Genomic DNA, 12,707 nt, shown 5'->3' on the forward strand with positions numbered 1-12,707 from the left:
AGGGGCTCTTAGGAAAACTATTCAAAAGAAATTGTTTCTATAACACATTTCAAGGTGTGGAGACTTTTCAGGTAAACACATAGAGGAGTCAATGATTTTATTAATTCTTGTTCATTTACCTTTGCATTTTGTGATTGAAATGCCTACTGATAGTTTCTTCAGTAAATTACCATTTTGTGTGTAGCAAGAAAATCCATGAACTATAAACTAGTAAAATTGTTATCATTTTTGAGTGTATTATTCTGAGTTGCAGGAATATTGTAGATGGTATAGAAAAAACTATATATTGTGAAATTTCTGAAAATTCTACCAATCCTAACATGTCAAACAAACCTCAAATATGATTGACAAAATTTGTTTCATTGGACATGACTAAAAATATTTTACAAAAGGAATGACTATTTTTTGATATCACTTTTGATATTGTGTTTTGATTGAATCTTTTGGATATACTAAGTGTATACTCATACCAAAGCAAATAAAAATATATTTCCTAATATATTTCCAATTTGTATTATTTGCATGTCTAGTTGGACTACATTGGTTAATAATTACAATACATGTCAAAAAATAGACATAGTGAACTTCTGTCTTGTTTATGATGAAACATAAAATTTTCAATGTACTTAGTTTTTAATATACTAGAATTTGGATATATATGGAGATTTATTTTTATTTTATTTTATATTAGGGTATGACTCTGTGTATGTGTAATCTATCATCATTTATTGAAAAGTTTATTGTTTCTCCTCGGTGCACTGTCAACATTCTCTTAGAATTTATGTATATATATGTGTGGTCTCTGAACAATCCATTGTATTGCATTTTTTAAATTCCTGAATCTTTCAGCAGTGCCTTACTACTTTATTTCAATTGTATAATAAAACTTACAGGCTTTGAGTTTGAGCTACAATATGTAAAGAGCTTACAAGTTGTTACCTTACAGTAAGAATAAGTTGGCATACTAAAAGTCAAGGATCGCTTTGACCTAAAAGAAAACTGTGATTTCAGGACTAAAAATCACACCAAAATCTCAAAATGCAGGACAATCCAGAGCCAAGATCTCATCTATTTTGGCTTCTGTTGAGACTGCTGAGATACAAGTTCTTAAACTTCCAAGAGGAAGGATCTTGATTGAGAAGCTCCATAAGAAATATCCTCACTCCTGTGTGAATAGCCTGACCTTTTGATTTTGAGAAGGTTTTAACAAAAGCTAGTACAACCATTCACTCAGCTATTTCCCAATATCATCCTTACAGTGGATATTTCTGAATATTGGCATATTTTACTGTGTGCATAAACTGACAATTTCCTTTAGTAGGGTCTGTTTTGTGGTTGTTTTTTAGCATTGCAATCCTTGATTCATCTCTTTTATTTCACATTGTACTATAAGCAGCAAGGGTAAACTTGACTGTAACTTAGAAACTTTGCTTGAAAAGGTCCTTAAATATTCGAGTTGACTATGTCTGAGTTCTGCCTTCTGTGTAACTGACAAAAACACATTCTGGACTACATATCAATAATTCATCTGAAGACAGATTCCAATGATACACTCCCCATTTCCTTCTAAATTCCACTAGAAGTATTTTTAAGTCCAGATTTCCAATGTCAATTTGTTCAGGGTGATTTAAGCTTTCTCCAAAGCAACTTAAATCTTTTCTATAATTCTCCTATTTTTTGTGTTATGAATCTTATCACTGGCAGTATCTTTAATATCCAGATCTCAACTAATATTCATTTCAAGGAAATCTAGTCATTTTCTGTTATGCTCCTCAAAGTTCTTTCAGTATATATCCACTTCCTAAGCATGTATTATATTTAAATACATGAAATGGCCAATTTTGGGGGGAAAAATCAGAAAATATTCTCACATATATTGTTTAACAATACATAACTTTAGCAATATGACTTGACATCTTGTAAACACAGCTTACATTAATACACTGGCTCTTTTCATAAAATGTTTTGGCCAGTTCATGATTTTATCTCTCCCATCTGCAATAGGAAATTTAGAATAATTTCTCTGTTTTAAATTTTAAAATGTCTTCTTGTGTTGAATGTGATTAAAATGTCTTTCCTTTGTTAAATTATCTTTTGTTTCATTTATTTATTTTATAGACAACTTTATAAAGCAAGTGTTTGCTACTTGCTTATTCTATTATTATGAAAACAAAGTGACATGCTGTTGACTTGAACTATTTCTGGTTGGGGTTTACATAACACAGTTTTTGTTTCTTAAAGGGAAAGTGACACCAGTTAAATTCACAATATTTTACTGTATTTACAGTGGCTAAAACACATCAGAGAGTACTGGAAGTTTTATTTATTTATTTATTTATTTATTTATTTATTTATTTAGTATTTGTTTATTTATTTATTTATTTTAATAATCAAGAAATTCTCCAGAATGCAAAACAGTGTCCTGTTTATCATTTTTATCATACTACAAGCTTATTCTTTTTCTCTTCAACAGAAACAAATTTTGAGTCTTACCATAATGCTCTTATAAGAGAAACCAGCTATATCAAGAGTAAGTTTTGTTTTGTTTTGTTTTTCATATTATAGAGACACCTGTCTGACACATTTGGTAGAGCATGTGACTATTGATCTCAGGGTGGTGATTTCAAGCCCTTCAGTGGGTGTAGATGTTACTTAAAAAAATAAAATATATTATAAATTCTTAATCATTTGATGTAGCTATTTTTATTATAAGGTCATTAGCATTTGTATAGGCTCTGATGAATAGGTAAAAACCTTGGGCAGATAAGAACTTTTTCTCCCTGGCTTTTCTTTGAAATTGGTCAATATTTTGTTTCAATTGTTTGTTTGTTTTCTCGATTGTTAATGGTTCAGAGTAGCATAAATCATCACATAATGTATTTATAAAATATTCAATAATCCTTTATTTCTTTCTTAATGAAAACTGGCATCTTAAACAAATTCCTTTACTTGTTCCTCAAAATTTCACTGTAGTTTCAGGTCCCTGGTTAGATGGATTTCTCTCTTTGAAGTAAATATGAGCCTCATCATCTTGTATATATATGTATATACGCATATATACAAGATATTCATATATACATATACATCATCATCTTGTATATATATATTTTTTTTTCTGTAGACTAATGGCTGAAATGAGAATGTTTGCACAAAATATAAGAAAAAAAGTAAAGTATGTAAGGTTTATTGTATTATTAGATATTAGAACTTTAAAATTTTAGATTATTTCACTCCAAATCTGTGAATGTCCACTTTAGTAGTCAACTTCCATGTGTGACTACTTAAATTTATGTTAGTTGAAAATAAATTGAACTAAAATGTTATGTCTGCCATTACACTAGCCACATTTTCATCACTGAAGAACATCTCCTGAATGGTGCTGCTCTACATGATTCAGTGTCATCAGAAGATTCTACTTAAGTACTTAAGCTATCTCACAGTCTACATCATTTTTTGGTATAAGGTTACAAGGCCCACATGATAGTCTCTTTAGTAATCACATAGGGTCAGATGATTCCTATAAATAATTTAAATAGTGAACTCATAAGTATCTGTTCTGAGAAAATAACCTGGAGTTTTATTGTTTTCCGTTTTATGCTTTCCAGATAACTGGTTGAAAATACTCAATACTTTCATGAACATATACTGACTGACCCATTCCTGTCTCTCTTGCAAAATTCTATACCATTTCAAATGTTATCCTGAAGGTTAGATCTGAAGTAGTTAATGGACTCAAAGTCCAAATTGAATGAACAGATTTAGAGAGCACAATAAGAGGACAATACCAGACATTTGAGTTGTTACAGAAAGATGCCTTCAAAGCATATGACTGAAATAAATTAGCCCACAGTTTATTAGATTGCTTGCCATTCTGGACAAAGTTATCTTTCCAGGGAGAAAAAAACCACAAAGCAAAACAAACAAACAACAACAAAAACAACAAAAACAGAAACAAAACAAACAAAAAACACTAACTGAACTACATACTATGAATAAAGTAAAAGAAAAAGAAGAAACAGAAGGTAATTAGCAGTCTCCAAAATTAAACCCAAAGAACAATGGAGACATTGAGATCAGGTAACAAAATTCATCACTGATTCAGACAACAGATAAATTTCAATGTGAAGTCACACACAGACATCATTCAACACTTATGACTGAACTAGATGAATCCAAAATGATGTATCATCTCTATTTGAAATTTAGTTAAGGGGCACCTGGGTGGCTCAGTCAGTTAAGCTTCGAAGTCTTGGTTTCAGATTAGGTCATGATCTCAGTTTGTGAGTTCAAGCCCTATGTTGGGCTCTGCACTGTCATATCCATAAAATATGTAGGACTCCTCAAATTAGTATAAAAATATGAATACAGGCAAAGTGCATGTGAAGAATTCCAAGAATAAGCATAAAGAATTAATAAATGTATGTCAAGTTATTTAATTTCACTAGAAAATCAAATTTAAATAACTATGGAATATTATTTTGTCAAATAGTTCAGAAAATATTAGAAAATTTTAAATAGTTACAGCAAAGATTCAAAGAGAAGCAAATATTCTGAAGCATTGGTGAAAGTGGATTATAAAAAAAAGTTTTTTGAAGTTTTTAAAGATTTGGAATTTTAAATATCCACATATCTGATGGTGAATTCAAGTTTCGAGTTGTTGAACTGGCAATATACATGTTTACATAGATTTTTGCTAAATAAGCTTAATAGCAGTGTTTTTTGCAAGCAAGGAAAAAATCAGAAAAATGCTGATATCTATCATCTATCTATCTATCTATCTATCTATCATCTATCTATGTCAATTAAGGCATAGAAGATAATGTTTAGTTGACATTGTGTAACACATATGTTTAGTAAGCTGGAAAATATATTTAAAATACACTTACATAAGAATAAATGCAAAGTGATTTCTCTTCCCAACAAAAGAGCCTGCTTGGGATTCTCTCTACCTCTCACTGCCCTTCCCTACTTGTGCTGTCTGTATCTCTCAAATAAATAAATAAACCTAAAAAATCTGGTTAAATATCAATAGTAAATATTGTACATGAGAAAGACCAGATAATAGAGTTACAACATGACAGGATTTTGCCCAAATTTACCTTTCTTAGAGCATCTTTGATGTCTGTATTTCTCAAGCTGTAGATCATGGGATTTAGAGTTGGAAGTGTACCAAAGGGAAAAGATAGACAAAGGTCCAGAAGAGATGGAATACCTGACTTGGGCCTCAAATAGTGTTCACTGGCAGTTGAGAAAAAATAAGGTTATGGTTAAGAGATGAGGCAGACAGGTGGAGAAGACTTTCGATATTCCCTGTGCTAGTAGGATTGTCAGGAAGGTCAGAAATACACAAGTGTAGGACATTATGAAAGTAATAAAATATCTAAGAGCTAGAAAATATGACAGTTGTGACAGGTTTTACAGTATGTGTGGCAAAGCATGAAATCTTCATTGAGGAAGAGACATCACAAATTTTTTTTTTAAGAGGAAGCTGGAAAAGGTTAATAAGAAGGTGTACATGACCCCACTTATGCACCAGCTGAACCAAAAGCTGCTGCAAGAAGTTCTGCACACAGAACTTCCTGTTTATGATGACCTCATAATGTAAGCAATAACAAAAGGCTAGTTGGTGGTCATAGAGCATCACTGTAAGTAGGACCAGTTCTGAACATGCCATTTAAAGCAACAAAAACTTCTTTGTGACACAGCACAGAAAAGAGATGGTCCTTGTGTGTTTTATTGAATGAAAAATAGATTTGGGTACAATGTCAGATTTAGAAGGGAATCTAAAAGTGGGAGGTGTTTCAGGAAAAAATACAAGGAGAAAAAGATTGTGGTCATGAGCAGTTATGGTGATGATGTGGGTATTTCTCATTAGAGATGTCATCTAGTTAAAGAAGAACAGAGTAGCATGTAACATTTGAAGGTCATGAATCTCTGAGAATCCAATGAGGATGAAATCTGTCATACTAGTGGTGTTGGCCATCTCCAATGTGGAGGTTCCTTCAGCTGAAGAAGGTAAGGGTAAAATTAAGAAAGATAAATTTGGTACTATCAAGGTGAAGCAACATCCCAATTAAGTTTCAGTTTAAATATTTTTTTCTAAACACAAATATCCCATTCCCTTGACAGATGTGCATAATTGTTTGATAACTAGAGACATCAAATTTATTTTGAGACATTTTATATTTTCATATAAACATACTGTCCATACTGAGGAATTTAAGAAACCCCTTATGAAAAGTCACTTGTTTTTTTATACGGCTTAACTTTTTAAATTTTTCTCCATTACTCACCGTCAACGACTCAATAAATACATAAAGACATGCAGAAAGGACATGAAAGAAGGCTGTTTTATGTTTAAGCTGAATTGAAGAAACTTATGTATGACTTGGAATTCCCTTCAAACTCTCATTTGTATGTGTTTACACTGCTACCAGTCTGTTGTTGTGAACAAAAATATGGATATAAAACCTTTGTCTACTATGAAAACAACCATATGAATCTCTAGGTCTATCCTTTATGGAGGTACTTAAAATTCTTGAAAACTTTAAATTATGGAAAAAGCCTAAATGTCCATCAACTGATAAATGGACAAAGAAACTCTGGTTTATATACACAATGGAATACTACTTGACAATGAGAAACAATGAAATATGGCCTTTTGTAGCAACGTGAATGGAACTGGAGAGTGTTATGCTAAGTGAAATGAGTCATACAGAGAAAGACAGATACGATATGTTTTCACTCTTATGTGGATCCTGAGAAACTTAACAGAAGACCATGGAGGAGGGGAAGGAAAAAAAAAAGGTAGGAGAGGAGTGAGCCAAACCATAAGAGACTCTTAAAAACTGAGAATAAATTAAGGGTTGATGGGGGGTGGGAGGTAAGGGAGGGTGGGTAATGGGCATTGAGGAAGGCACCTGTTGGGATGAGCACTGGGTGTTGTATGGAAACGAATTTGAAAATAAATTCCATATTTAAAAAAATCTTGAAAACTTAAATTCATGTATTTTATCAAATGTAGAAAATTTTGTCTATTATTTTCTCAAATATTCTTTCTGCCACTTTCCCTCTCTCCATCTCTTTTTCTTTTCCCTTAGGCTCTTATAATGTGTATACTTGTCTACTAGATGGAATTCAATAGGTTCCTATGTCTCTGATTATTTCTATCTTAATTCTGATACCCAGATTTAGTAATTTCAGTTGTCTTATCTTCAAATTTTCTGATTGTTTCCTCTGTCTATTCAAATCTACTGCTGAATTTACTACTGAATGACTGATATCAATTTGTATTCTTTCCACCTCTACTATTTGATTTGAGTTAATATCATAGTTACATCATTTCGTTTGTATAATTTTATGCATATATTTTTCTGATTTATTTTTCCATGTTTTTATTTGTTTGTTTTACAATTTTGTCATATTTTGTGTTTGTTGCTTTAAAGTCTATGTCTGGTCACTTCAAATTCTATGCTCTTTCTTGAATAATTTATGACAATTAATTTGTTCCTTTCAGCCATATTTACCTATTTATTTTCTTGTGTGTCATGATCTATTTGTTTGTGAATATTAGACGTTTGGCTATTATAATGTGCAACTGGAAGTTATATGGACAACGACATATAGAAAAAGGAACCTGGGCCACTTTCCTTCACCATACACAAAAAGAAACACCAAATGGGTGAAAAACCTAAACATAAGACAGGAAGACATCAAAATCCCCGATGAAAAAGCAGGAAAAGCCTCTTTGACGTCGGCCACAGCAACTTCTTACTCAACACATCTCTGGAGGCAAGAGAAACAAAAGCTAAAGTGAACTATTGGGACCTCATCAAAATAAAAACCTGCACACCAAAGGAAACAATCAGCAAAACTAAAAGGCAACCGACAGAATGGGAGAAGACATTTGCAAATGACATATCAGAGAAAGGGTTAGTATTCAAAAATCTATCAAGAACTTATCAAACTCAACACCTAAAAAACAAGTAATTCAGTGAAGAAAAGGGCAAATGACATGAACAGATACTTTTTCAAAGAAGGCAAGCAGATGACAACCAACACACGAAAAATTTCTCAACATCACTCATCATCAGGGAAATACAGATCAAAACCTTGATGAGATACAACCTCACACCTGTCAGAATGGCTAACATTAACAACTCACACAACAACAGAGGATGTGGAGAAAGAGGATCTCTTTTGCACTGCTGGTGGGAATGAAAAAAGGTACAGCCACTCTGGAAAAAAAGCATAAAGGTAACTCAAAAAATTAAAAATAGAACTTACCCTATGATCCAGCATTTGCATTACTAGCTATTTATTCAAGGAATACAGGTATGCTGTTTCAAAGGGGCATGTGCATCGCAATGTTTATAGCAATAATATCAACACTAGCCAAAGTATGGGAGAGCCCAAATGCACATCGGTGTAAAAATGGATAAAGGTGTGGTATATATATATATCCAATGAGTATTACTCAGTGATCAAAAAGAATGAAATCTTGCCATTTGCAGCTACATGGATGGAACTAGAGGGTATTAAGCTAAGCGAACACAGTCAGAGAAAGACAAATATCATAACTTCACTCATCTGAGTGAAGAAATACTTTTCCTGCACTTCAAAGATTTTCAATCATTTTGTTTTCATTGTTATTTTCCCACATATTTTTAAGTTCTCTGTGATTTTTTTGGTGATCCCTTCATTGTTGAGTTTGGTATCATGTTATTTAGTATCCATGTACTTCTGTTTTTTTTTTTTTTTTTCCAGGTTTTGTCTTGTAATTGATTTCTAGTTTTTACCTTTTTGGTCAAAATGATGCTGGGTATCATTTCAATCTTCTTAAATTCATTGAGACTTATTTTGTTGTCTAATATGTGATCTATTTCAAAGAATTTTGCATGTACCCTTGAAAAGAATGTGTATTTTGCTGTTTTGGGATCAAATGTTCTGTACATATGTTTTAGGTCCATTTGCTCTAATGTGATGTTCAGAAACACTGTTTCATTACTTTTGTTTGGATTATCTATCCACTTATGGAAGTGGGACATTAATATTCCAACATATTTTATACTACTGTTAATTTATCTCTTCATGTCTGTTTTATTTGATTTATGTATTAGGTGTTCTGATGTGTTGCCTAGATTTTTACAATTGTTATATCCTCTGGTTGGATTGATCCCTTTTTCATTATGTAGTGCCCAGATTTTTCTTTGGCTACACTCTTTGTTTTAAAGTCCACTTTTTCTGATACAACTATGGCTACTACATCTTTCTTTGTTAATCTGTTCAGTCACCTTAAACCTACTGAATGAAGAATTTTTTCCATTTACATAAAAAGTAATTATTTATAGATGTGTGCTTATTCTCATTTTGTTGTTGTCTTGTTGTTTTTGTCGTTCTTCTCTATTCCTTGTTTTCTCTCATTCTCTTCCCCTGTGGTTTATATAGTTTTCTGTCTTTAATATAATGCTTGGATTCCTTTCCATTCATTTATTTGGTGTGTGTGTGTGAGTGTGTGTGTGTGTGTGTGTGTGTGTGTGTGTGTGTGTGTGTGTATCTATTATAGACTTTTGCTGTGTGGTTATCATTTGGTTCAAATATAACATTTTATGGGTATGGAAGTCTTTATTAAATTGATAGTTGCTTAAATTGAAACACATTGTAAATGCAGCAAATTTGTAATGCCCTCTTCATGTATTAGGCATGTGATGTCATATTTGACATACTTTTATTTTGTGTATCTCTACTAATTTTTATAAACATAATTTATCTTCTTTGTATTTTAACCTTCACATTAGCTTTATAAATTACTGATTTATTATCTTAATTGTGCATTTTGTCCTGTGATTTTTTTTTTTTACCTTTTATAATTTTCTAAATTCTACTTATGGCCTCTTATTCCCAAAGACTTTCCTTTAATATCTCTCACAAGAATGGTTTAGCAGTGATGAACTTCTTTAACATATATTTCCCTAGGTAATGCTTTACTTCTCTTTCCATTCTGATGATAATTTTTCTGGATAGAGTATTTTTATTTCCAGTATTTTTCCCCAGTACCTTGAGTATATCCTGTTACTCTCTCTTGGCTTACAGATTTCTGCTGGTTAATAAGATGATATAGCCTTATTGAATTTCCCCAATATGTAACTTTTTTTTTCTTGGTGGTTTTATAAATATCTGTTTTTATTACTATTTCCCATTTTAATGATGATGTCTCTTCTGTATACCTCTGTGGGTTCATCTTGTAGTAGCTCTCTGTGTTTCTTTGATCTGGATGTCTGTTTCCTTCTCCAGGTTAGAGATGTTTTCAGCTATTGTTTCTTCAACTGAAAGTTTTCTGCCCCCTTCTTTCTCACTTATTCAGGGATTTCTATAATAAAATATTATTACACTTGGTAATGTTGCTGAATAATCTTAAATTATTCTCAATTTATATCATTATTTTTTTTTAAGTTTTTAGTTAAATTCCAGTTAGTTAACATGGAGTGTAATATTGGTTTCAAATGTACACTTTAGTGATTCATCACTTAGAAAATCATATGATGCTCATGACAAAAAGTGCTCTCCTTAATCCTCATCACCTATTGAAACCATACCCCAATATCTCCCCTTTAGTCACCCTCACTTTTTTCTCTATAGTTGAGTCTGTTTCATGGTTTTCTTCTCTTATAATTCCCCCTATAATTTCTTGTATCATTTCTTAAATTTCACCTATGAGTAAAATCATATGGTATTTGTCTTTCTCTGACTGACCTATTTCACTCAGTACAATACTTTGTAGCCCCATGCACATCCTTGCAAATATCGAGATTACATTATTTTCTATGGCTGAGTAGTATTCCACTGTATATATACCACATCTTCTTTACCCATTCATCAGTCAATGGACGGTTGGGCTGTTTCCATGATTTGGTTATTGTTGATAATGTTGCTATAAACATCAGGGGGTAGGTATTCCTTCAAATCAATATCATTGTATTCTTTGGATAAATACCTAGTTGTGAAATTGCTGGATGATAGGATAGTTCTATTTTTTAACTTTTCGAGGAGACTCCATACTATTTTCCAGAATGCCTGCACCAGTTTGCATTACCAACAAAGTATAAGAGGTTTACTCTTTTTTTCACATCCTCACCATACTTATTGTTTCCTGTGTTGTTAATTTTAGCCATTCTGACAGGTGTGAAGTGATATCTCATTGTAGTTTTGATTTCAGTATTTCGCTGATGATCAGTGATGTTGAACATCTTTTAATGAGTCTGTTAGCCATTTTAGGACTTTTTTGCCAATATGTCTACTCATGACTTCTGCCCTTTTATTAATTGGATTATTTGTTTTTTGGGGTGTTGACTTTTACAAGTTTTTATATATTTTGGATACTAACCATTTACCAGAAACATCATTTGAAAATACCTTCTCTCACTTCTTAGATGGCTTTTTTTTTAAATTTCTTACCCTGTGCAGAAGCTTTTTGCATTGATGAAGTCTCAATTGCTCACTCTTGCTTTTGTTTATCTTGCCTCAGGAGACATATCTAATCAGCAGTTGTTATGGCCAATATCCATGATGCTACTGCCTGTGTTCTCCTCTAGGATTTTGAAGGTTTCCTGACTCACATTAAGAACTTTAATCTGGGGCGCCTGGGTGGTTTGGTTGGTGGAACGTCCGACTTCAGCTCAGGGCATGATCTTGTGGTTCACGGCTTTGAGCCCTGCATGGGGGCTCTGTGCAGACAGCTCAGAGCCTGGAGCCTGCTTAGGATTCTATGTCTCCTTCCTTCTCTACACCACCCCCATCCCCTGCCTCACTCCTGTTCTCTCTCTCTCTCTCTCAAAAATAAACATTAAAAAATTAAAAAAACAACTTTAATTCATTTTCAGTTCATTTTTGTATATGGTGTAAGAAAGTGGTCCAGGTTCATTCTTTTTCATGTTGCTATCTAGTTTTCCCAACACCATTTGTTGAAGAGATCTTTTTTTCCATTGGATTTTCTTTCCTGCTTTGTCAAAGACGAGTTGACCAAATAATTGTGGGTTCACTTCTGGGTTTTCTGTTCTGTTCAGTTGCTCTATGTGTCTATTTTGTGATGATACCATACCGTTTTGATGACAACAGTTTTCTAATATAACTTGAAATCTGGAATTGTGATGTCTCTGGGTTTGCTTTTCCTTTTCAAGGCTGCTTTGGATACTTGGGGTCTCTTGTGGCTCCCTGAAAATTTCAGGATAGTTTGTTCTAGGTTTGTGAAAAATGCTCCATGTATTTTGATTGTGGTTACATTAAATATGTAGATTGCTTTGAAAGATCAACATTTTAACAATATTTGTTCTTCTAATACATGAGCATGAAAGTTCTTTTAATTTTTTGTGTGTCCTCTTGAATTGCTTTCATCAGGGTAATGTAGTTTTCACAGCACAGGTCTTTCATTCTTTGGTTAGCTATATGTCTAAATGCCTTATTGTGCTTGCTACAGTTGTAAATGGGATTGATTCTTCAATTTCTCTTATTACTGCTTCATTATACGTGTATAGAAATGCAAAAGAATTCTGTACATTTAGTTTATATCCTATAACTTTACTGAATTTGTGTACCAATTCTAGCAATCTTTTTTTTTTTTTTTGGAGTTGTTCAGATTTTCTATATAGGGTATGATGTCTTCTGCACATAGTGGAAGTTCTACTTCTTCCCTGCTGATTTGGATGACATTT

This window comes from Panthera leo, chromosome A1, assembly GCF_018350215.1.
Source record: "Panthera leo isolate Ple1 chromosome A1, P.leo_Ple1_pat1.1, whole genome shotgun sequence".
In the NCBI taxonomy this organism is placed as follows: domain Eukaryota; kingdom Metazoa; phylum Chordata; class Mammalia; order Carnivora; family Felidae; genus Panthera; species Panthera leo.